The 18,399-nt window shown below is 54.6% G+C and overlaps 43 non-coding genes across 43 annotated transcripts; 35 read left to right on the top strand and 8 right to left on the bottom strand.

Moving 5' to 3' along the window:
• The first annotated feature begins 2 nt into the window (after positions 1–2).
• Trnam-cau (transfer RNA methionine (anticodon CAU)) lies at positions 3–75 on the top strand. Its single transcript has one exon. It is a non-coding gene; the product is annotated as a tRNA-Met (tRNA).
• A 305-nt stretch (positions 76–380) lies between these two features.
• On the top strand, positions 381–452 carry Trnae-uuc (transfer RNA glutamic acid (anticodon UUC)). Its single transcript has one exon. It is a non-coding gene; the product is annotated as a tRNA-Glu (tRNA).
• Positions 453–650: 198 nt separating this feature from the next.
• Positions 651–724, top strand: Trnai-aau (transfer RNA isoleucine (anticodon AAU)). Its single transcript has one exon. It is a non-coding gene; the product is annotated as a tRNA-Ile (tRNA).
• Positions 725–1,326: 602 nt separating this feature from the next.
• Trnag-ucc (transfer RNA glycine (anticodon UCC)) lies at positions 1,327–1,398 on the bottom strand. The gene has a single exon. It is a non-coding gene; the product is annotated as a tRNA-Gly (tRNA).
• Positions 1,399–1,738: 340 nt separating this feature from the next.
• Trnag-gcc (transfer RNA glycine (anticodon GCC)) lies at positions 1,739–1,809 on the top strand. The gene has a single exon. It is a non-coding gene; the product is annotated as a tRNA-Gly (tRNA).
• A 381-nt stretch (positions 1,810–2,190) lies between these two features.
• On the top strand, positions 2,191–2,263 carry Trnam-cau (transfer RNA methionine (anticodon CAU)). The gene has a single exon. It is a non-coding gene; the product is annotated as a tRNA-Met (tRNA).
• A 305-nt stretch (positions 2,264–2,568) lies between these two features.
• Trnae-uuc (transfer RNA glutamic acid (anticodon UUC)) lies at positions 2,569–2,640 on the top strand. The gene has a single exon. It is a non-coding gene; the product is annotated as a tRNA-Glu (tRNA).
• Positions 2,641–2,838: 198 nt separating this feature from the next.
• On the top strand, positions 2,839–2,912 carry Trnai-aau (transfer RNA isoleucine (anticodon AAU)). Its single transcript has one exon. It is a non-coding gene; the product is annotated as a tRNA-Ile (tRNA).
• A 602-nt stretch (positions 2,913–3,514) lies between these two features.
• Trnag-ucc (transfer RNA glycine (anticodon UCC)) lies at positions 3,515–3,586 on the bottom strand. The gene has a single exon. It is a non-coding gene; the product is annotated as a tRNA-Gly (tRNA).
• A 340-nt stretch (positions 3,587–3,926) lies between these two features.
• Positions 3,927–3,997, top strand: Trnag-gcc (transfer RNA glycine (anticodon GCC)). Its single transcript has one exon. It is a non-coding gene; the product is annotated as a tRNA-Gly (tRNA).
• Positions 3,998–4,378: 381 nt separating this feature from the next.
• Trnam-cau (transfer RNA methionine (anticodon CAU)) lies at positions 4,379–4,451 on the top strand. The gene has a single exon. It is a non-coding gene; the product is annotated as a tRNA-Met (tRNA).
• Positions 4,452–4,756: 305 nt separating this feature from the next.
• Trnae-uuc (transfer RNA glutamic acid (anticodon UUC)) lies at positions 4,757–4,828 on the top strand. The gene has a single exon. It is a non-coding gene; the product is annotated as a tRNA-Glu (tRNA).
• A 198-nt stretch (positions 4,829–5,026) lies between these two features.
• On the top strand, positions 5,027–5,100 carry Trnai-aau (transfer RNA isoleucine (anticodon AAU)). Its single transcript has one exon. It is a non-coding gene; the product is annotated as a tRNA-Ile (tRNA).
• Positions 5,101–5,702: 602 nt separating this feature from the next.
• On the bottom strand, positions 5,703–5,774 carry Trnag-ucc (transfer RNA glycine (anticodon UCC)). Its single transcript has one exon. It is a non-coding gene; the product is annotated as a tRNA-Gly (tRNA).
• Positions 5,775–6,114: 340 nt separating this feature from the next.
• Trnag-gcc (transfer RNA glycine (anticodon GCC)) lies at positions 6,115–6,185 on the top strand. The gene has a single exon. It is a non-coding gene; the product is annotated as a tRNA-Gly (tRNA).
• A 381-nt stretch (positions 6,186–6,566) lies between these two features.
• On the top strand, positions 6,567–6,639 carry Trnam-cau (transfer RNA methionine (anticodon CAU)). Its single transcript has one exon. It is a non-coding gene; the product is annotated as a tRNA-Met (tRNA).
• A 305-nt stretch (positions 6,640–6,944) lies between these two features.
• On the top strand, positions 6,945–7,016 carry Trnae-uuc (transfer RNA glutamic acid (anticodon UUC)). Its single transcript has one exon. It is a non-coding gene; the product is annotated as a tRNA-Glu (tRNA).
• Positions 7,017–7,214: 198 nt separating this feature from the next.
• On the top strand, positions 7,215–7,288 carry Trnai-aau (transfer RNA isoleucine (anticodon AAU)). The gene has a single exon. It is a non-coding gene; the product is annotated as a tRNA-Ile (tRNA).
• Positions 7,289–7,890: 602 nt separating this feature from the next.
• Positions 7,891–7,962, bottom strand: Trnag-ucc (transfer RNA glycine (anticodon UCC)). Its single transcript has one exon. It is a non-coding gene; the product is annotated as a tRNA-Gly (tRNA).
• A 340-nt stretch (positions 7,963–8,302) lies between these two features.
• On the top strand, positions 8,303–8,373 carry Trnag-gcc (transfer RNA glycine (anticodon GCC)). Its single transcript has one exon. It is a non-coding gene; the product is annotated as a tRNA-Gly (tRNA).
• A 381-nt stretch (positions 8,374–8,754) lies between these two features.
• On the top strand, positions 8,755–8,827 carry Trnam-cau (transfer RNA methionine (anticodon CAU)). Its single transcript has one exon. It is a non-coding gene; the product is annotated as a tRNA-Met (tRNA).
• A 305-nt stretch (positions 8,828–9,132) lies between these two features.
• Trnae-uuc (transfer RNA glutamic acid (anticodon UUC)) lies at positions 9,133–9,204 on the top strand. The gene has a single exon. It is a non-coding gene; the product is annotated as a tRNA-Glu (tRNA).
• Positions 9,205–9,402: 198 nt separating this feature from the next.
• On the top strand, positions 9,403–9,476 carry Trnai-aau (transfer RNA isoleucine (anticodon AAU)). The gene has a single exon. It is a non-coding gene; the product is annotated as a tRNA-Ile (tRNA).
• Positions 9,477–10,078: 602 nt separating this feature from the next.
• On the bottom strand, positions 10,079–10,150 carry Trnag-ucc (transfer RNA glycine (anticodon UCC)). The gene has a single exon. It is a non-coding gene; the product is annotated as a tRNA-Gly (tRNA).
• Positions 10,151–10,490: 340 nt separating this feature from the next.
• Trnag-gcc (transfer RNA glycine (anticodon GCC)) lies at positions 10,491–10,561 on the top strand. The gene has a single exon. It is a non-coding gene; the product is annotated as a tRNA-Gly (tRNA).
• Positions 10,562–10,942: 381 nt separating this feature from the next.
• Positions 10,943–11,015, top strand: Trnam-cau (transfer RNA methionine (anticodon CAU)). The gene has a single exon. It is a non-coding gene; the product is annotated as a tRNA-Met (tRNA).
• Positions 11,016–11,320: 305 nt separating this feature from the next.
• Positions 11,321–11,392, top strand: Trnae-uuc (transfer RNA glutamic acid (anticodon UUC)). Its single transcript has one exon. It is a non-coding gene; the product is annotated as a tRNA-Glu (tRNA).
• A 198-nt stretch (positions 11,393–11,590) lies between these two features.
• On the top strand, positions 11,591–11,664 carry Trnai-aau (transfer RNA isoleucine (anticodon AAU)). Its single transcript has one exon. It is a non-coding gene; the product is annotated as a tRNA-Ile (tRNA).
• A 602-nt stretch (positions 11,665–12,266) lies between these two features.
• Trnag-ucc (transfer RNA glycine (anticodon UCC)) lies at positions 12,267–12,338 on the bottom strand. Its single transcript has one exon. It is a non-coding gene; the product is annotated as a tRNA-Gly (tRNA).
• A 340-nt stretch (positions 12,339–12,678) lies between these two features.
• Trnag-gcc (transfer RNA glycine (anticodon GCC)) lies at positions 12,679–12,749 on the top strand. The gene has a single exon. It is a non-coding gene; the product is annotated as a tRNA-Gly (tRNA).
• Positions 12,750–13,130: 381 nt separating this feature from the next.
• Trnam-cau (transfer RNA methionine (anticodon CAU)) lies at positions 13,131–13,203 on the top strand. The gene has a single exon. It is a non-coding gene; the product is annotated as a tRNA-Met (tRNA).
• A 305-nt stretch (positions 13,204–13,508) lies between these two features.
• Positions 13,509–13,580, top strand: Trnae-uuc (transfer RNA glutamic acid (anticodon UUC)). Its single transcript has one exon. It is a non-coding gene; the product is annotated as a tRNA-Glu (tRNA).
• A 198-nt stretch (positions 13,581–13,778) lies between these two features.
• On the top strand, positions 13,779–13,852 carry Trnai-aau (transfer RNA isoleucine (anticodon AAU)). Its single transcript has one exon. It is a non-coding gene; the product is annotated as a tRNA-Ile (tRNA).
• A 734-nt stretch (positions 13,853–14,586) lies between these two features.
• On the bottom strand, positions 14,587–14,658 carry Trnag-ucc (transfer RNA glycine (anticodon UCC)). Its single transcript has one exon. It is a non-coding gene; the product is annotated as a tRNA-Gly (tRNA).
• A 340-nt stretch (positions 14,659–14,998) lies between these two features.
• Trnag-gcc (transfer RNA glycine (anticodon GCC)) lies at positions 14,999–15,069 on the top strand. The gene has a single exon. It is a non-coding gene; the product is annotated as a tRNA-Gly (tRNA).
• Positions 15,070–15,450: 381 nt separating this feature from the next.
• Trnam-cau (transfer RNA methionine (anticodon CAU)) lies at positions 15,451–15,523 on the top strand. The gene has a single exon. It is a non-coding gene; the product is annotated as a tRNA-Met (tRNA).
• A 305-nt stretch (positions 15,524–15,828) lies between these two features.
• On the top strand, positions 15,829–15,900 carry Trnae-uuc (transfer RNA glutamic acid (anticodon UUC)). Its single transcript has one exon. It is a non-coding gene; the product is annotated as a tRNA-Glu (tRNA).
• A 198-nt stretch (positions 15,901–16,098) lies between these two features.
• Trnai-aau (transfer RNA isoleucine (anticodon AAU)) lies at positions 16,099–16,172 on the top strand. Its single transcript has one exon. It is a non-coding gene; the product is annotated as a tRNA-Ile (tRNA).
• A 602-nt stretch (positions 16,173–16,774) lies between these two features.
• Trnag-ucc (transfer RNA glycine (anticodon UCC)) lies at positions 16,775–16,846 on the bottom strand. Its single transcript has one exon. It is a non-coding gene; the product is annotated as a tRNA-Gly (tRNA).
• A 340-nt stretch (positions 16,847–17,186) lies between these two features.
• Positions 17,187–17,257, top strand: Trnag-gcc (transfer RNA glycine (anticodon GCC)). Its single transcript has one exon. It is a non-coding gene; the product is annotated as a tRNA-Gly (tRNA).
• A 381-nt stretch (positions 17,258–17,638) lies between these two features.
• On the top strand, positions 17,639–17,711 carry Trnam-cau (transfer RNA methionine (anticodon CAU)). The gene has a single exon. It is a non-coding gene; the product is annotated as a tRNA-Met (tRNA).
• A 305-nt stretch (positions 17,712–18,016) lies between these two features.
• Trnae-uuc (transfer RNA glutamic acid (anticodon UUC)) lies at positions 18,017–18,088 on the top strand. The gene has a single exon. It is a non-coding gene; the product is annotated as a tRNA-Glu (tRNA).
• A 198-nt stretch (positions 18,089–18,286) lies between these two features.
• Trnai-aau (transfer RNA isoleucine (anticodon AAU)) lies at positions 18,287–18,360 on the top strand. Its single transcript has one exon. It is a non-coding gene; the product is annotated as a tRNA-Ile (tRNA).
• Positions 18,361–18,399: the final 39 nt, after the last annotated feature.

The raw sequence follows: 18,399 nt of genomic DNA, 5'->3' as shown, positions 1-18,399 counted from the left end.
GTGCCTCGGTAGCGCAGTAGGCAGCGCGTAAGTCTCATAATCTTAAGGTCGTGAGTTCGATCCTCACCCGGGGCATTTAATTTTCTGTGACTGATGGTGATGCTGTTGCTAGGGCACCAACTTATTTCTTGTTTTTTATCCACAACGTTTTCAACGCTTCAGCGGGAAAATGTTTACTCCCTGTTATTGCTACTTACAGCTTCCCTTTTCCTCTTCTCCTAGCACAGCATGAAGCCAAAAACATTGCTCTGAGACGTTTGAGGTGCGCGCCTTGCCAGTCAGTATGCGCAAAGACGCTCGCAAAGAGAGAAGGGCGCCGACGTGGGACACGACACGAAATGCTACAAGCGACCGTCCGATCCGCCGCAGGAACGCCCGCATCCGGTGTGGTCTAGTGGCTAGGATACCTGGCTTTCACCCAGGAGGCCCGGGTTCGATTCCCGGTACCGGAACGGAACTTTTTCCACACGAATCGTGACAAGTTTGAGCTGTCCGAGCTGCCGTTTCCCGTCCTGCTCGCAATATATCTACTGTTTCGTGACCGTCAGCAGAGTATAGACGAGGGAAGCAGACATCCGACGACCATAGAAATGGTGTACGGCTTCATGCCATACGTTTGCAGCGTAGGGCTGAGCGAGTGCAACTGTCGAGGCCCGTTAGCTCAGTTGGTTAGAGCGTCGTGCTAATAACGCGAAGGTCGTGGGTTCGATCCCCCCACGGGCCACAACGCTTTTACTACCACGAAAAGGCAGCGCCGATTTCAGCTGGCGAGTGTGATGACCAAAACATCATCACCCTGCGTGGAAGTTGACAGAGGATCCGAACCCGACTTGTCGGGAAGCGCTACAGCATTCACTCGGCAATGGCCATAATATGTTGAATACACTGGTTCTCAACCGATAAAGAGAAGATGAAAGGAAATGTCCGATTGCCGATGCGTAACAACTTTGGCCCTTGTCGGTACTTGGGCGGGAGAGCGCATGGGGACACAGGGTACTGTTGGCAGTTTTACTTCCTATTTTTCTTTCTCCTTTGTTTTCGGAGCTACAGCCCGATTCGGTCAGGGAGACGCCACCGTGAAATGAACGGGCGTGCTGTGTGTACATCGCCTCGCCTCTCCTTACCTCTCTCAGTCGTTTCTCGTGCTTGTCGTTTTGATATAGGCCGATTGGAGAGCGTCAGCTCTCGCGTCAGCTGAGCAAAGTCGAGACAAGTCGAGACAGTCGAGACACACTATAGGCTGGTCTGCAGCGAGTAAGAGGGGGAAAAAACATTAAGTTAAGGGCGCGTGGCGAAAGTACTCATACGTGACATTAAAAAGCCTGTTGCGGTGGCCGGGAATCGAACCCGGACCAACTGCTTGGAAGGCAACTATGCTGACCATTACACCACCACCGCACAAGCGAGCGCCCCGACGCCGCGCTGTGTCGGCTTCCCGCCTGTCGGCAGCGGCCGAAGGTGATCGTACCTGGCAGGCGCATTTCGAGGTAGGCTAGGGGAGCACATCCAGGCGCGTTCGGACAGCGTATCCGCGCACATTTCGCATCCTTGGCAAGAGTCGGCGCCGGCGACGCAAGAGTACGCAGAGGACCGCGTTCTGGCGGCATTTTTAAGCAGTACAGTGCAGGATTCAGCGTCTGCAGCATCTTCTCGACAGAATGCTACGGCGCTTGACGGCAGTCCCACTTTCCCTTGAGACATCTGCTCGGGAAGCAGCGTGCAGTTACTACCGGCCCGAGCATCGGTGGTTCAGTGGCAGAGTGCTCGCCTGCCACGCGGGCGGCCCGGGTTCGATTCCCGGCCGATGCATCATTTTGCTTTTCCCACGATAATGCTGCCGTGTGGCTTGCGCGCTTGAGATGCACGATCCACATGAATGTATAGCTGGATTCCCTTGAGAAGAACCGAGAACGCAGCACTCGCGGGTCCCCACTAGGACGCTCGCATGGTGTTCTACAGACTAGCGTCGGCCTGGCCTCACAAGTTGCTGTGTCCAGGTGCCTCCGAGGCACTGAACGTTAACGACAAGGAGTGCTGCCTATCGTTTGCAAAAGCTGCAGCAACACCGCAATCAACTGGGCTGGCAATGCACGTGTAGCAACAGAACACGTTATCCAGGAAGTACAGTGTCTTTACGTCTAACATTGGGTGTGGTACTTAGCCAGTTTCCAGGACAAGCGCTTCACCTGTGCCTCGGTAGCGCAGTAGGCAGCGCGTAAGTCTCATAATCTTAAGGTCGTGAGTTCGATCCTCACCCGGGGCATTTAATTTTCTGTGACTGATGGTGATGCTGTTGCTAGGGCACCAACTTATTTCTTGTTTTTTATCCACAACGTTTTCAACGCTTCAGCGGGAAAATGTTTACTCCCTGTTATTGCTACTTACAGCTTCCCTTTTCCTCTTCTCCTAGCACAGCATGAAGCCAAAAACATTGCTCTGAGACGTTTGAGGTGCGCGCCTTGCCAGTCAGTATGCGCAAAGACGCTCGCAAAGAGAGAAGGGCGCCGACGCGGGACACGACACGAAATGCTACAAGCGACCGTCCGATCCGCGTCAGGAACGCCCACATCCGGTGTGGTCTAGTGGCTAGGATACCTGGCTTTCACCCAGGAGGCCCGGGTTCGATTCCCGGTACCGGAACGGAACTTTTTCCACACGAATCGTGACAAGTTTGAGCTGTCCGAGCTGCCGTTTCCCGTCCTGCTCGCAATATATCTACTGTTTCGTGACCGTCAGCAGAGTATAGACGAGGGAAGCAGACATCCGACGACCATAGAAATGGTGTACGGCTTCATGCCATACGTTTGCAGCGTAGGGCTGAGCGAGCGCAACTGTCGAGGCCCGTTAGCTCAGTTGGTTAGAGCGTCGTGCTAATAACGCGAAGGTCGTGGGTTCGATCCCCCCACGGGCCACAACGCTTTTACTACCACGAAAAGGCAGCGCCGATTTCAGCTGGCGAGTGTGATGACCAAAACATCATCACCCTGCGTGGAAGTTGACAGAGGATCCGAACCCGACTTGTCGGGAAGCGCTACAGCATTCACTCGGCAATGGCCATAATATGTTGAATACACTGGTTCTCAACCGATAAAGAGAAGATGAAAGGAAATGTCCGATTGCCGATGCGTAACAACTTTGGCCCTTGTCGGTACTTGGGCGGGAGAGCGCATGGGGACACAGGGTACTGTTGGCAGTTTTACTTCCTATTTTTCTTTCTCCTTTGTTTTCGGAGCTACAGCCCGATTCGGTCAGGGAGACGCCACCGTGAAATGAACGGGCGTGCTGTGTGTACATCGCCTCGCCTCTCCTTACCTCTCTCAGTCGTTTCTCGTGCTTGTCGTTTTGATATAGGCCGATTGGAGAGCGTCAGCTCTCGCGTCAGCTGAGCAAAGTCGAGACAAGTCGAGACAGTCGAGACACACTATAGGCTGGTCTGCAGCGAGTAAGAGGGGGAAAAAACATTAAGTTAAGGGCGCGTGGCGAAAGTACTCATACGTGACATTAAAAAGCCTGTTGCGGTGGCCGGGAATCGAACCCGGACCAACTGCTTGGAAGGCAACTATGCTGACCATTACACCACCACCGCACAAGCGAGCGCCCCGACGCCGCGCTGTGTCGGCTTCCCGCCTGTCGGCAGCGGCCGAAGGTGATCGTACCTGGCAGGCGCATTTCGAGGTAGGCTAGGGGAGCACATCCAGGCGCGTTCGGACAGCGTATCCGCGCACATTTCGCATCCTTGGCAAGAGTCGGCGCCGGCGACGCAAGAGTACGCAGAGGACCGCGTTCTGGCGGCATTTTTAAGCAGTACAGTGCAGGATTCAGCGTCTGCAGCATCTTCTCGACAGAATGCTACGGCGCTTGACGGCAGTCCCACTTTCCCTTGAGACATCTGCTCGGGAAGCAGCGTGCAGTTACTACCGGCCCGAGCATCGGTGGTTCAGTGGCAGAGTGCTCGCCTGCCACGCGGGCGGCCCGGGTTCGATTCCCGGCCGATGCATCATTTTGCTTTTCCCACGATAATGCTGCCGTGTGGCTTGCGCGCTTGAGATGCACGATCCACATGAATGTATAGCTGGATTCCCTTGAGAAGAACCGAGAACGCAGCACTCGCGGGTCCCCACTAGGACGCTCGCATGGTGTTCTACAGACTAGCGTCGGCCTGGCCTCACAAGTTGCTGTGTCCAGGTGCCTCCGAGGCACTGAACGTTAACGACAAGGAGTGCTGCCTATCGTTTGCAAAAGCTGCAGCAACACCGCAATCAACTGGGCTGGCAATGCACGTGTAGCAACAGAACACGTTATCCAGGAAGTACAGTGTCTTTACGTCTAACATTGGGTGTGGTACTTAGCCAGTTTCCAGGACAAGCGCTTCACCTGTGCCTCGGTAGCGCAGTAGGCAGCGCGTAAGTCTCATAATCTTAAGGTCGTGAGTTCGATCCTCACCCGGGGCATTTAATTTTCTGTGACTGATGGTGATGCTGTTGCTAGGGCACCAACTTATTTCTTGTTTTTTATCCACAACGTTTTCAACGCTTCAGCGGGAAAATGTTTACTCCCTGTTATTGCTACTTACAGCTTCCCTTTTCCTCTTCTCCTAGCACAGCATGAAGCCAAAAACATTGCTCTGAGACGTTTGAGGTGCGCGCCTTGCCAGTCAGTATGCGCAAAGACGCTCGCAAAGAGAGAAGGGCGCCGACGCGGGACACGACACGAAATGCTACAAGCGACCGTCCGATCCGCGTCAGGAACGCCCACATCCGGTGTGGTCTAGTGGCTAGGATACCTGGCTTTCACCCAGGAGGCCCGGGTTCGATTCCCGGTACCGGAACGGAACTTTTTCCACACGAATCGTGACAAGTTTGAGCTGTCCGAGCTGCCGTTTCCCGTCCTGCTCGCAATATATCTACTGTTTCGTGACCGTCAGCAGAGTATAGACGAGGGAAGCAGACATCCGACGACCATAGAAATGGTGTACGGCTTCATGCCATACGTTTGCAGCGTAGGGCTGAGCGAGCGCAACTGTCGAGGCCCGTTAGCTCAGTTGGTTAGAGCGTCGTGCTAATAACGCGAAGGTCGTGGGTTCGATCCCCCCACGGGCCACAACGCTTTTACTACCACGAAAAGGCAGCGCCGATTTCAGCTGGCGAGTGTGATGACCAAAACATCATCACCCTGCGTGGAAGTTGACAGAGGATCCGAACCCGACTTGTCGGGAAGCGCTACAGCATTCACTCGGCAATGGCCATAATATGTTGAATACACTGGTTCTCAACCGATAAAGAGAAGATGAAAGGAAATGTCCGATTGCCGATGCGTAACAACTTTGGCCCTTGTCGGTACTTGGGCGGGAGAGCGCATGGGGACACAGGGTACTGTTGGCAGTTTTACTTCCTATTTTTCTTTCTCCTTTGTTTTCGGAGCTACAGCCCGATTCGGTCAGGGAGACGCCACCGTGAAATGAACGGGCGTGCTGTGTGTACATCGCCTCGCCTCTCCTTACCTCTCTCAGTCGTTTCTCGTGCTTGTCGTTTTGATATAGGCCGATTGGAGAGCGTCAGCTCTCGCGTCAGCTGAGCAAAGTCGAGACAAGTCGAGACAGTCGAGACACACTATAGGCTGGTCTGCAGCGAGTAAGAGGGGGAAAAAACATTAAGTTAAGGGCGCGTGGCGAAAGTACTCATACGTGACATTAAAAAGCCTGTTGCGGTGGCCGGGAATCGAACCCGGACCAACTGCTTGGAAGGCAACTATGCTGACCATTACACCACCACCGCACAAGCGAGCGCCCCGACGCCGCGCTGTGTCGGCTTCCCGCCTGTCGGCAGCGGCCGAAGGTGATCGTACCTGGCAGGCGCATTTCGAGGTAGGCTAGGGGAGCACATCCAGGCGCGTTCGGACAGCGTATCCGCGCACATTTCGCATCCTTGGCAAGAGTCGGCGCCGGCGACGCAAGAGTACGCAGAGGACCGCGTTCTGGCGGCATTTTTAAGCAGTACAGTGCAGGATTCAGCGTCTGCAGCATCTTCTCGACAGAATGCTACGGCGCTTGACGGCAGTCCCACTTTCCCTTGAGACATCTGCTCGGGAAGCAGCGTGCAGTTACTACCGGCCCGAGCATCGGTGGTTCAGTGGCAGAGTGCTCGCCTGCCACGCGGGCGGCCCGGGTTCGATTCCCGGCCGATGCATCATTTTGCTTTTCCCACGATAATGCTGCCGTGTGGCTTGCGCGCTTGAGATGCACGATCCACATGAATGTATAGCTGGATTCCCTTGAGAAGAACCGAGAACGCAGCACTCGCGGGTCCCCACTAGGACGCTCGCATGGTGTTCTACAGACTAGCGTCGGCCTGGCCTCACAAGTTGCTGTGTCCAGGTGCCTCCGAGGCACTGAACGTTAACGACAAGGAGTGCTGCCTATCGTTTGCAAAAGCTGCAGCAACACCGCAATCAACTGGGCTGGCAATGCACGTGTAGCAACAGAACACGTTATCCAGGAAGTACAGTGTCTTTACGTCTAACATTGGGTGTGGTACTTAGCCAGTTTCCAGGACAAGCGCTTCACCTGTGCCTCGGTAGCGCAGTAGGCAGCGCGTAAGTCTCATAATCTTAAGGTCGTGAGTTCGATCCTCACCCGGGGCATTTAATTTTCTGTGACTGATGGTGATGCTGTTGCTAGGGCACCAACTTATTTCTTGTTTGTTATCCACAACGTTTTCAACGCTTCAGCGGGAAAATGTTTACTCCCTGTTATTGCTACTTACAGCTTCCCTTTTCCTCTTCTCCTAGCACAGCATGAAGCCAAAAACATTGCTCTGAGACGTTTGAGGTGCGCGCCTTGCCAGTCAGTATGCGCAAAGACGCTCGCAAAGAGAGAAGGGCGCCGACGCGGGACACGACACGAAATGCTACAAGCGACCGTCCGATCCGCGTCAGGAACGCCCACATCCGGTGTGGTCTAGTGGCTAGGATACCTGGCTTTCACCCAGGAGGCCCGGGTTCGATTCCCGGTACCGGAACGGAACTTTTTCCACACGAATCGTGACAAGTTTGAGCTGTCCGAGCTGCCGTTTCCCGTCCTGCTCGCAATATATCTACTGTTTCGTGACCGTCAGCAGAGTATAGACGAGGGAAGCAGACATCCGACGACCATAGAAATGGTGTACGGCTTCATGCCATACGTTTGCAGCGTAGGGCTGAGCGAGCGCAACTGTCGAGGCCCGTTAGCTCAGTTGGTTAGAGCGTCGTGCTAATAACGCGAAGGTCGTGGGTTCGATCCCCCCACGGGCCACAACGCTTTTACTACCACGAAAAGGCAGCGCCGATTTCAGCTGGCGAGTGTGATGACCAAAACATCATCACCCTGCGTGGAAGTTGACAGAGGATCCGAACCCGACTTGTCGGGAAGCGCTACAGCATTCACTCGGCAATGGCCATAATATGTTGAATACACTGGTTCTCAACCGATAAAGAGAAGATGAAAGGAAATGTCCGATTGCCGATGCGTAACAACTTTGGCCCTTGTCGGTACTTGGGCGGGAGAGCGCATGGGGACACAGGGTACTGTTGGCAGTTTTACTTCCTATTTTTCTTTCTCCTTTGTTTTCGGAGCTACAGCCCGATTCGGTCAGGGAGACGCCACCGTGAAATGAACGGGCGTGCTGTGTGTACATCGCCTCGCCTCTCCTTACCTCTCTCAGTCGTTTCTCGTGCTTGTCGTTTTGATATAGGCCGATTGGAGAGCGTCAGCTCTCGCGTCAGCTGAGCAAAGTCGAGACAAGTCGAGACAGTCGAGACACACTATAGGCTGGTCTGCAGCGAGTAAGAGGGGGAAAAAACATTAAGTTAAGGGCGCGTGGCGAAAGTACTCATACGTGACATTAAAAAGCCTGTTGCGGTGGCCGGGAATCGAACCCGGACCAACTGCTTGGAAGGCAACTATGCTGACCATTACACCACCACCGCACAAGCGAGCGCCCCGACGCCGCGCTGTGTCGGCTTCCCGCCTGTCGGCAGCGGCCGAAGGTGATCGTACCTGGCAGGCGCATTTCGAGGTAGGCTAGGGGAGCACATCCAGGCGCGTTCGGACAGCGTATCCGCGCACATTTCGCATCCTTGGCAAGAGTCGGCGCCGGCGACGCAAGAGTACGCAGAGGACCGCGTTCTGGCGGCATTTTTAAGCAGTACAGTGCAGGATTCAGCGTCTGCAGCATCTTCTCGACAGAATGCTACGGCGCTTGACGGCAGTCCCACTTTCCCTTGAGACATCTGCTCGGGAAGCAGCGTGCAGTTACTACCGGCCCGAGCATCGGTGGTTCAGTGGCAGAGTGCTCGCCTGCCACGCGGGCGGCCCGGGTTCGATTCCCGGCCGATGCATCATTTTGCTTTTCCCACGATAATGCTGCCGTGTGGCTTGCGCGCTTGAGATGCACGATCCACATGAATGTATAGCTGGATTCCCTTGAGAAGAACCGAGAACGCAGCACTCGCGGGTCCCCACTAGGACGCTCGCATGGTGTTCTACAGACTAGCGTCGGCCTGGCCTCACAAGTTGCTGTGTCCAGGTGCCTCCGAGGCACTGAACGTTAACGACAAGGAGTGCTGCCTATCGTTTGCAAAAGCTGCAGCAACACCGCAATCAACTGGGCTGGCAATGCACGTGTAGCAACAGAACACGTTATCCAGGAAGTACAGTGTCTTTACGTCTAACATTGGGTGTGGTACTTAGCCAGTTTCCAGGACAAGCGCTTCACCTGTGCCTCGGTAGCGCAGTAGGCAGCGCGTAAGTCTCATAATCTTAAGGTCGTGAGTTCGATCCTCACCCGGGGCATTTAATTTTCTGTGACTGATGGTGATGCTGTTGCTAGGGCACCAACTTATTTCTTGTTTGTTATCCACAACGTTTTCAACGCTTCAGCGGGAAAATGTTTACTCCCTGTTATTGCTACTTACAGCTTCCCTTTTCCTCTTCTCCTAGCACAGCATGAAGCCAAAAACATTGCTCTGAGACGTTTGAGGTGCGCGCCTTGCCAGTCAGTATGCGCAAAGACGCTCGCAAAGAGAGAAGGGCGCCGACGCGGGACACGACACGAAATGCTACAAGCGACCGTCCGATCCGCGTCAGGAACGCCCACATCCGGTGTGGTCTAGTGGCTAGGATACCTGGCTTTCACCCAGGAGGCCCGGGTTCGATTCCCGGTACCGGAACGGAACTTTTTCCACACGAATCGTGACAAGTTTGAGCTGTCCGAGCTGCCGTTTCCCGTCCTGCTCGCAATATATCTACTGTTTCGTGACCGTCAGCAGAGTATAGACGAGGGAAGCAGACATCCGACGACCATAGAAATGGTGTACGGCTTCATGCCATACGTTTGCAGCGTAGGGCTGAGCGAGCGCAACTGTCGAGGCCCGTTAGCTCAGTTGGTTAGAGCGTCGTGCTAATAACGCGAAGGTCGTGGGTTCGATCCCCCCACGGGCCACAACGCTTTTACTACCACGAAAAGGCAGCGCCGATTTCAGCTGGCGAGTGTGATGACCAAAACATCATCACCCTGCGTGGAAGTTGACAGAGGATCCGAACCCGACTTGTCGGGAAGCGCTACAGCATTCACTCGGCAATGGCCATAATATGTTGAATACACTGGTTCTCAACCGATAAAGAGAAGATGAAAGGAAATGTCCGATTGCCGATGCGTAACAACTTTGGCCCTTGTCGGTACTTGGGCGGGAGAGCGCATGGGGACACAGGGTACTGTTGGCAGTTTTACTTCCTATTTTTCTTTCTCCTTTGTTTTCGGAGCTACAGCCCGGTTCGGTCAGGGAGACGCCACCGTGAAATGAACGGGCGTGCTGTGTGTACATCGCCCCGCCTCTCCTTACCTCTCTCAGTCGTTTCTCGTGCTTGTCGTTTTGATATAGGCCGATTGGAGAGCGTCAGCTCTCGCGTCAGCTGAGCAAAGTCGAGACAAGTCGAGACAGTCGAGACACACTATAGGCTGGTCTGCAGCGAGTAAGAGGGGGAAAAAACATTAAGTTAAGGGCGCGTGGCGAAAGTACTCATACGTGACATTAAAAAGCCTGTTGCGGTGGCCGGGAATCGAACCCGGACCAACTGCTTGGAAGGCAACTATGCTGACCATTACACCACCACCGCACAAGCGAGCGCCCCGACGCCGCGCTGTGTCGGCTTCCCGCCTGTCGGCAGCGGCCGAAGGTGATCGTACCTGGCAGGCGCATTTCGAGGTAGGCTAGGGGAGCACATCCAGGCGCGTTCGGACAGCGTATCCGCGCACATTTCGCATCCTTGGCAAGAGTCGGCGCCGGCGACGCAAGAGTACGCAGAGGACCGCGTTCTGGCGGCATTTTTAAGCAGTACAGTGCAGGATTCAGCGTCTGCAGCATCTTCTCGACAGAATGCTACGGCGCTTGACGGCAGTCCCACTTTCCCTTGAGACATCTGCTCGGGAAGCAGCGTGCAGTTACTACCGGCCCGAGCATCGGTGGTTCAGTGGCAGAGTGCTCGCCTGCCACGCGGGCGGCCCGGGTTCGATTCCCGGCCGATGCATCATTTTGCTTTTCCCACGATAATGCTGCCGTGTGGCTTGCGCGCTTGAGATGCACGATCCACATGAATGTATAGCTGGATTCCCTTGAGAAGAACCGAGAACGCAGCACTCGCGGGTCCCCACTAGGACGCTCGCATGGTGTTCTACAGACTAGCGTCGGCCTGGCCTCACAAGTTGCTGTGTCCAGGTGCCTCCGAGGCACTGAACGTTAACGACAAGGAGTGCTGCCTATCGTTTGCAAAAGCTGCAGCAACACCGCAATCAACTGGGCTGGCAATGCACGTGTAGCAACAGAACACGTTATCCAGGAAGTACAGTGTCTTTACGTCTAACATTGGGTGTGGTACTTAGCCAGTTTCCAGGACAAGCGCTTCACCTGTGCCTCGGTAGCGCAGTAGGCAGCGCGTAAGTCTCATAATCTTAAGGTCGTGAGTTCGATCCTCACCCGGGGCATTTAATTTTCTGTGACTGATGGTGATGCTGTTGCTAGGGCACCAACTTATTTCTTGTTTGTTATCCACAACGTTTTCAACGCTTCAGCGGGAAAATGTTTACTCCCTGTTATTGCTACTTACAGCTTCCCTTTTCCTCTTCTCCTAGCACAGCATGAAGCCAAAAACATTGCTCTGAGACGTTTGAGGTGCGCGCCTTGCCAGTCAGTATGCGCAAAGACGCTCGCAAAGAGAGAAGGGCGCCGACGCGGGACACGACACGAAATGCTACAAGCGACCGTCCGATCCGCGTCAGGAACGCCCACATCCGGTGTGGTCTAGTGGCTAGGATACCTGGCTTTCACCCAGGAGGCCCGGGTTCGATTCCCGGTACCGGAACGGAACTTTTTCCACACGAATCGTGACAAGTTTGAGCTGTCCGAGCTGCCGTTTCCCGTCCTGCTCGCAATATATCTACTGTTTCGTGACCGTCAGCAGAGTATAGACGAGGGAAGCAGACATCCGACGACCATAGAAATGGTGTACGGCTTCATGCCATACGTTTGCAGCGTAGGGCTGAGCGAGCGCAACTGTCGAGGCCCGTTAGCTCAGTTGGTTAGAGCGTCGTGCTAATAACGCGAAGGTCGTGGGTTCGATCCCCCCACGGGCCACAACGCTTTTACTACCACGAAAAGGCAGCGCCGATTTCAGCTGGCGAGTGTGATGACCAAAAGATCATCACCCTGCGTGGAAGTTGACAGAGGATCCGAACCCGACTTGTCGGGAAGCGCTACAGCATTCACTCGGCAATGGCCATAATATGTTGAATACACTGGTTCTCAACCGATAAAGAGAAGATGAAAGGAAATGTCCGATTGCCGATGCGTAACAACTTTGGCCCTTGTCGGTACTTGGGCGGGAGAGCGCATGGGGACACAGGGTACTGTTGGCAGTTTTACTTCCTATTTTTCTTTCTCCTTTGTTTTCGGAGCTACAGCCCGATTCGGTCAGGGAGACGCCACCGTGAAATGAACGGGCGTGCTGTGTGTACATCGCCTCGCCTCTCCTTACCTCTCTCAGTCGTTTCTCGTGCTTGTCGTTTTGATATAGGCCGATTGGAGAGCGTCAGCTCTCGCGTCAGCTGAGCAAAGTCGAGACAAGTCGAGACAGTCGAGACACACTATAGGCTGGTCTGCAGCGAGTAAGAGGGGGAAAAAACATTAAGTTAAGGGCGCGTGGCGAAAGTACTCATACGTGACATTAAAAAGCCTGTTGCGGTGGCCGGGAATCGAACCCGGACCAACTGCTTGGAAGGCAACTATGCTGACCATTACACCACCACCGCACAAGCGAGCGCCCCGACGCCGCGCTGTGTCGGCTTCCCGCCTGTCGGCAGCGGCCGAAGGTGATCGTACCTGGCAGGCGCATTTCGAGGTAGGCTAGGGGAGCACATCCAGGCGCGTTCGGACAGCGTATCCGCGCACATTTCGCATCCTTGGCAAGAGTCGGCGCCGGCGACGCAAGAGTACGCAGAGGACCGCGTTCTGGCGGCATTTTTAAGCAGTACAGTGCAGGATTCAGCGTCTGCAGCATCTTCTCGACAGAATGCTACGGCGCTTGACGGCAGTCCCACTTTCCCTTGAGACATCTGCTCGGGAAGCAGCGTGCAGTTACTACCGGCCCGAGCATCGGTGGTTCAGTGGTAGAATGCTCGCCTGCCACGCGGGCGGCCCGGGTTCGATTCCCGGCCGATGCATCATTTTGCTTTTCCCACGATAATGCTGCCGTGTGGCTTGCGCGCTTGAGATGCACGATCCACATGAATGTATAGCTGGATTCCCTTGAGAAGAACCGAGAACGCAGCACTCGCGGGTCCCCACTAGGACGCTCGCATGGTGTTCTACAGACTAGCGTCGGCCTGGCCTCACAAGTTGCTGTGTCCAGGTGCCTCCGAGGCACTGAACGTTAACGACAAGGAGTGCTGCCTATCGTTTGCAAAAGCTGCAGCAACACCGCAATCAACTGGGCTGGCAATGCACGTGTAGCAACAGAACACGTTATCCAGGAAGTACAGTGTCTTTACGTCTAACATTGGGTGTGGTACTTAGCCAGTTTCCAGGACAAGCGCTTCACCTGTGCCTCGGTAGCGCAGTAGGCAGCGCGTAAGTCTCATAATCTTAAGGTCGTGAGTTCGATCCTCACCCGGGGCATTTAATTTTCTGTGACTGATGGTGATGCTGTTGCTAGGGCACCAACTTATTTCTTGTTTGTTATCCACAACGTTTTCAACGCTTCAGCGGGAAAATGTTTACTCCCTGTTATTGCTACTTACAGCTTCCCTTTTCCTCTTCTCCTAGCACAGCATGAAGCCAAAAACATTGCTCTGAGACGTTTGAGGTGCGCGCCTTGCCAGTCAGTATGCGCAAAGACGCTCGCAAAGAGAGAAGGGCGCCGACGTGGGACACGACACGAAATGCTACAAGCGACCGTCCGATCCGCGTCAGGAACGCCCACATCCGGTGTGGTCTAGTGGCTAGGATACCTGGCTTTCACCCAGGAGGCCCGGGTTCGATTCCCGGTACCGGAACGGAACTTTTTCCACACGAATCGTGACAAGTTTGAGCTGTCCGAGCTGCCGTTTCCTGTCCTGCTCGCAATATATCTACTGTTTCGTGACCGTCAGCAGAGTATAGACGAGGGAAGCAGACATCCGACGACCATAGAAATGGTGTACGGCTTCATGCCATACGTTTGCAGCGTAGGGCTGAGCGAGCGCAACTGTCGAGGCCCGTTAGCTCAGTTGGTTAGAGCGTCGTGCTAATAACGCGAAGGTCGTGGGTTCGATCCCCCCACGGGCCACAACGCTTTTACTACCACGAAAAGGCAGCGCCGATTTCAGCTGGCGAGTGTGATGACCAAAAGATCATCACCCTGCGTGGAAGTTGACAGAGGATCCGAACCCGACTTGTCGGGAAGCGCTACAGCATTCACTCGGCAATGGCCATAATACGTTGAATACACTGGTTCTCAACCGATAAAGAGAAGATGAAAGGAAATGTCCGATTGCCGATGCGTAACAACTTTGGCCCTTGTCGGTACTTGGGCGGGAGAGCGCATGGGGACACAGGGTACTGTTGGCAGTTTTACTTCCTATTTTTCTTTCTCCTTTGTTTTCGGAGCTACAGCCCGGTTCGGTCAGGGAGACGCCACCGTGAAATGAACGGGCGTGCTGTGTGTACATCGCCCCGCCTCTCCTTACCTCTCTCAGTCGTTTCTCGTGCTTGTCGTTTTGATATAGGCCGATTGGAGAGCGTCAGCTCTCGCGTCAGCTGAGCAAAGTCGAGACAAGTCGAGACAAGTCGAGACAAGTCGAGACAAGTCGAGACAAGTCGAGACAAGTCGAGACAAGTCGAGACAAGTCGAGACAAGTCGAGACAAGTCGAGACAAGTCGAGAGACAAGTCGAGACAAGTCGAGACAAGTCGAGACAGTCGAGACACACTATAGGCTGGTCTGCAGCGAGTAAGAGGGGGAAAAAACATTAAGTTAAGGGCGCGTGGCGAAAGTACTCATACGTGACATTAAAAAGCCTGTTGCGGTGGCCGGGAATCGAACCCGGACCAACTGCTTGGAAGGCAACTATGCTGACCATTACACCACCACCGCACAAGCGAGCGCCCCGACGCCGCGCTGTGTCGGCTTCCCGCCTGTCGGCAGCGGCCGAAGGTGATCGTACCTGGCAGGCGCATTTCGAGGTAGGCTAGGGGAGCACATCCAGGCGCGTTCGGACAGCGTATCCGCGCACATTTCGCATCCTTGGCAAGAGTCGGCGCCGGCGACGCAAGAGTACGCAGAGGACCGCGTTCTGGCGGCATTTTTAAGCAGTACAGTGCAGGATTCAGCGTCTGCAGCATCTTCTCGACAGAATGCTACGGCGCTTGACGGCAGTCCCACTTTCCCTTGAGACATCTGCTCGGGAAGCAGCGTGCAGTTACTACCGGCCCGAGCATCGGTGGTTCAGTGGCAGAGTGCTCGCCTGCCACGCGGGCGGCCCGGGTTCGGTTCCCGGCCGATGCATCATTTTGCTTTTCCCACGATAATGCTGCCGTGTGGCTTGCGCGCTTGAGATGCACGATCCACATGAATGTATAGCTGGATTCCCTTGAGAAGAACCGAGAACGCAGCACTCGCGGGTCCCCACTAGGACGCTCGCATGGTGTTCTACAGACTAGCGTCGGCCTGGCCTCACAAGTTGCTGTGTCCAGGTGCCTCCGAGGCACTGAACGTTAACGACAAGGAGTGCTGCCTATCGTTTGCAAAAGCTGCAGCAACACCGCAATCAACTGGGCTGGCAATGCACGTGTAGCAACAGAACACGTTATCCAGGAAGTACAGTGTCTTTACGTCTAACATTGGGTGTGGTACTTAGCCAGTTTCCAGGACAAGCGCTTCACCTGTGCCTCGGTAGCGCAGTAGGCAGCGCGTAAGTCTCATAATCTTAAGGTCGTGAGTTCGATCCTCACCCGGGGCATTTAATTTTCTGTGACTTATGGTGATGCTGTTGCTAGGGCACCAACTTATTTCTTGTTTGTTATCCACAACGTTTTCAACGCTTCAGCGGGAAAATGTTTACTCCCTGTTATTGCTACTTACAGCTTCCCTTTTCCTCTTCTCCTAGCACAGCATGAAGCCAAAAACATTGCTCTGAGACGTTTGAGGTGCGCGCCTTGCCAGTCAGTATGCGCAAAGACGCTCGCAAAGAGAGAAGGGCGCCGACGCGGGACACGACACGAAATGCTACAAGCGACCGTCCGATCCGCGTCAGGAACGCCCACATCCGGTGTGGTCTAGTGGCTAGGATACCTGGCTTTCACCCAGGAGGCCCGGGTTCGATTCCCGGTACCGGAACGGAACTTTTTCCACACGAATCGTGACAAGTTTGAGCTGTCCGAGCTGCCGTTTCCTGTCCTGCTCGCAATATATCTACTGTTTCGTGACCGTCAGCAGAGTATAGACGAGGGAAGCAGACATCCGACGACCATAGAAATGGTGTACGGCTTCATGCCATACGTTTGCAGCGTAGGGCTGAGCGAGCGCAACTGTCGAGGCCCGTTAGCTCAGTTGGTTAGAGCGTCGTGCTAATAACGCGAAGGTCGTGGGTTCGATCCCCCCACGGGCCACAACGCTTTTACTACCACGAAAAGGCAGCGCCGATTTCAGCTGGCGAGTGTGATGACCAAAAGATCATCACCCTGCGTGGAAGTTGACAGAGGATCCGAACCCGACTTGTCGGGAAGCGCTACAGCATTCACTCGGCAATGGCCATAATACGTTGAATACACTGGTTCTCAACCGATAAAGAGAAGATGAAAGGAAATGTCCGATTGCCGATGCGTAACAACTTTGGCCCTTGTCGGTACTTGGGCGGGAGAGCGCATGGGGACACAGGGTACTGTTGGCAGTTTTACTTCCTATTTTTCTTTCTCCTTTGTTTTCGGAGCTACAGCCCGGTTCGGTCAGGGAGACGCCACCGTGAAATGAACGGGCGTGCTGTGTGTACATCGCCCCGCCTCTCCTTACCTCTCTCAGTCGTTTCTCGTGCTTGTCGTTTTGATATAGGCCGATTGGAGAGCGTCAGCTCTCGCGTCAGCTGAGCAAAGTCGAGACAAGTCGAGACAGTCGAGACACACTATAGGCTGGTCTGCAGCGAGTAAGAGGGGGAAAAAACATTAAGTTAAGGGCGCGTGGCGAAAGTACTCATACGTGACATTAAAAAGCCTGTTGCGGTGGCCGGGAATCGAACCCGGACCAACTGCTTGGAAGGCAACTATGCTGACCATTACACCACCACCGCACAAGCGAGCGCCCCGACGCCGCGCTGTGTCGGCTTCCCGCCTGTCGGCAGCGGCCGAAGGTGATCGTACCTGGCAGGCGCATTTCGAGGTAGGCTAGGGGAGCACATCCAGGCGCGTTCGGACAGCGTATCCGCGCACATTTCGCATCCTTGGCAAGAGTCGGCGCCGGCGACGCAAGAGTACGCAGAGGACCGCGTTCTGGCGGCATTTTTAAGCAGTACAGTGCAGGATTCAGCGTCTGCAGCATCTTCTCGACAGAATGCTACGGCGCTTGACGGCAGTCCCACTTTCCCTTGAGACATCTGCTCGGGAAGCAGCGTGCAGTTACTACCGGCCCGAGCATCGGTGGTTCAGTGGCAGAGTGCTCGCCTGCCACGCGGGCGGCCCGGGTTCGATTCCCGGCCGATGCATCATTTTGCTTTTCCCACGATAATGCTGCCGTGTGGCTTGCGCGCTTGAGATGCACGATCCACATGAATGTATAGCTGGATTCCCTTGAGAAGAACCGAGAACGCAGCACTCGCGGGTCCCCACTAGGACGCTCGCATGGTGTTCTACAGACTAGCGTCGGCCTGGCCTCACAAGTTGCTGTGTCCAGGTGCCTCCGAGGCACTGAACGTTAACGACAAGGAGTGCTGCCTATCGTTTGCAAAAGCTGCAGCAACACCGCAATCAACTGGGCTGGCAATGCACGTGTAGCAACAGAACACGTTATCCAGGAAGTACAGTGTCTTTACGTCTAACATTGGGTGTGGTACTTAGCCAGTTTCCAGGACAAGCGCTTCACCTGTGCCTCGGTAGCGCAGTAGGCAGCGCGTAAGTCTCATAATCTTAAGGTCGTGAGTTCGATCCTCACCCGGGGCATTTAATTTTCTGTGACTGATGGTGATGCTGTTGCTAGGGCACCAACTTATTTCTTGTTTGTTATCCACAACGTTTTCAACGCTTCAGCGGGAAAATGTTTACTCCCTGTTATTGCTACTTACAGCTTCCCTTTTCCTCTTCTCCTAGCACAGCATGAAGCCAAAAACATTGCTCTGAGACGTTTGAGGTGCGCGCCTTGCCAGTCAGTATGCGCAAAGACGCTCGCAAAGAGAGAAGGGCGCCGACGCGGGACACGACACGAAATGCTACAAGCGACCGTCCGATCCGCGTCAGGAACGCCCACATCCGGTGTGGTCTAGTGGCTAGGATACCTGGCTTTCACCCAGGAGGCCCGGGTTCGATTCCCGGTACCGGAACGGAACTTTTTCCACACGAATCGTGACAAGTTTGAGCTGTCCGAGCTGCCGTTTCCTGTCCTGCTCGCAATATATCTACTGTTTCGTGACCGTCAGCAGAGTATAGACGAGGGAAGCAGACATCCGACGACCATAGAAATGGTGTACGGCTTCATGCCATACGTTTGCAGCGTAGGGCTGAGCGAGCGCAACTGTCGAGGCCCGTTAGCTCAGTTGGTTAGAGCGTCGTGCTAATAACGCGAAGGTCGTGGGTTCGATCCCCCCACGGGCCACAACGCTTTTACTACCACGAAAAGGCAGCGCCGATTTCA

The sequence above is a fragment of the Schistocerca nitens genome, unplaced genomic scaffold (genome assembly GCF_023898315.1).
Source record: "Schistocerca nitens isolate TAMUIC-IGC-003100 unplaced genomic scaffold, iqSchNite1.1 HiC_scaffold_75, whole genome shotgun sequence".
In the NCBI taxonomy this organism is placed as follows: Eukaryota; Metazoa; Arthropoda; class Insecta; order Orthoptera; family Acrididae; genus Schistocerca; species Schistocerca nitens.
The sequence above is the reverse complement of the archived record's forward strand: the minus strand, read 5'-3'. Positions and strand labels throughout refer to the sequence as shown.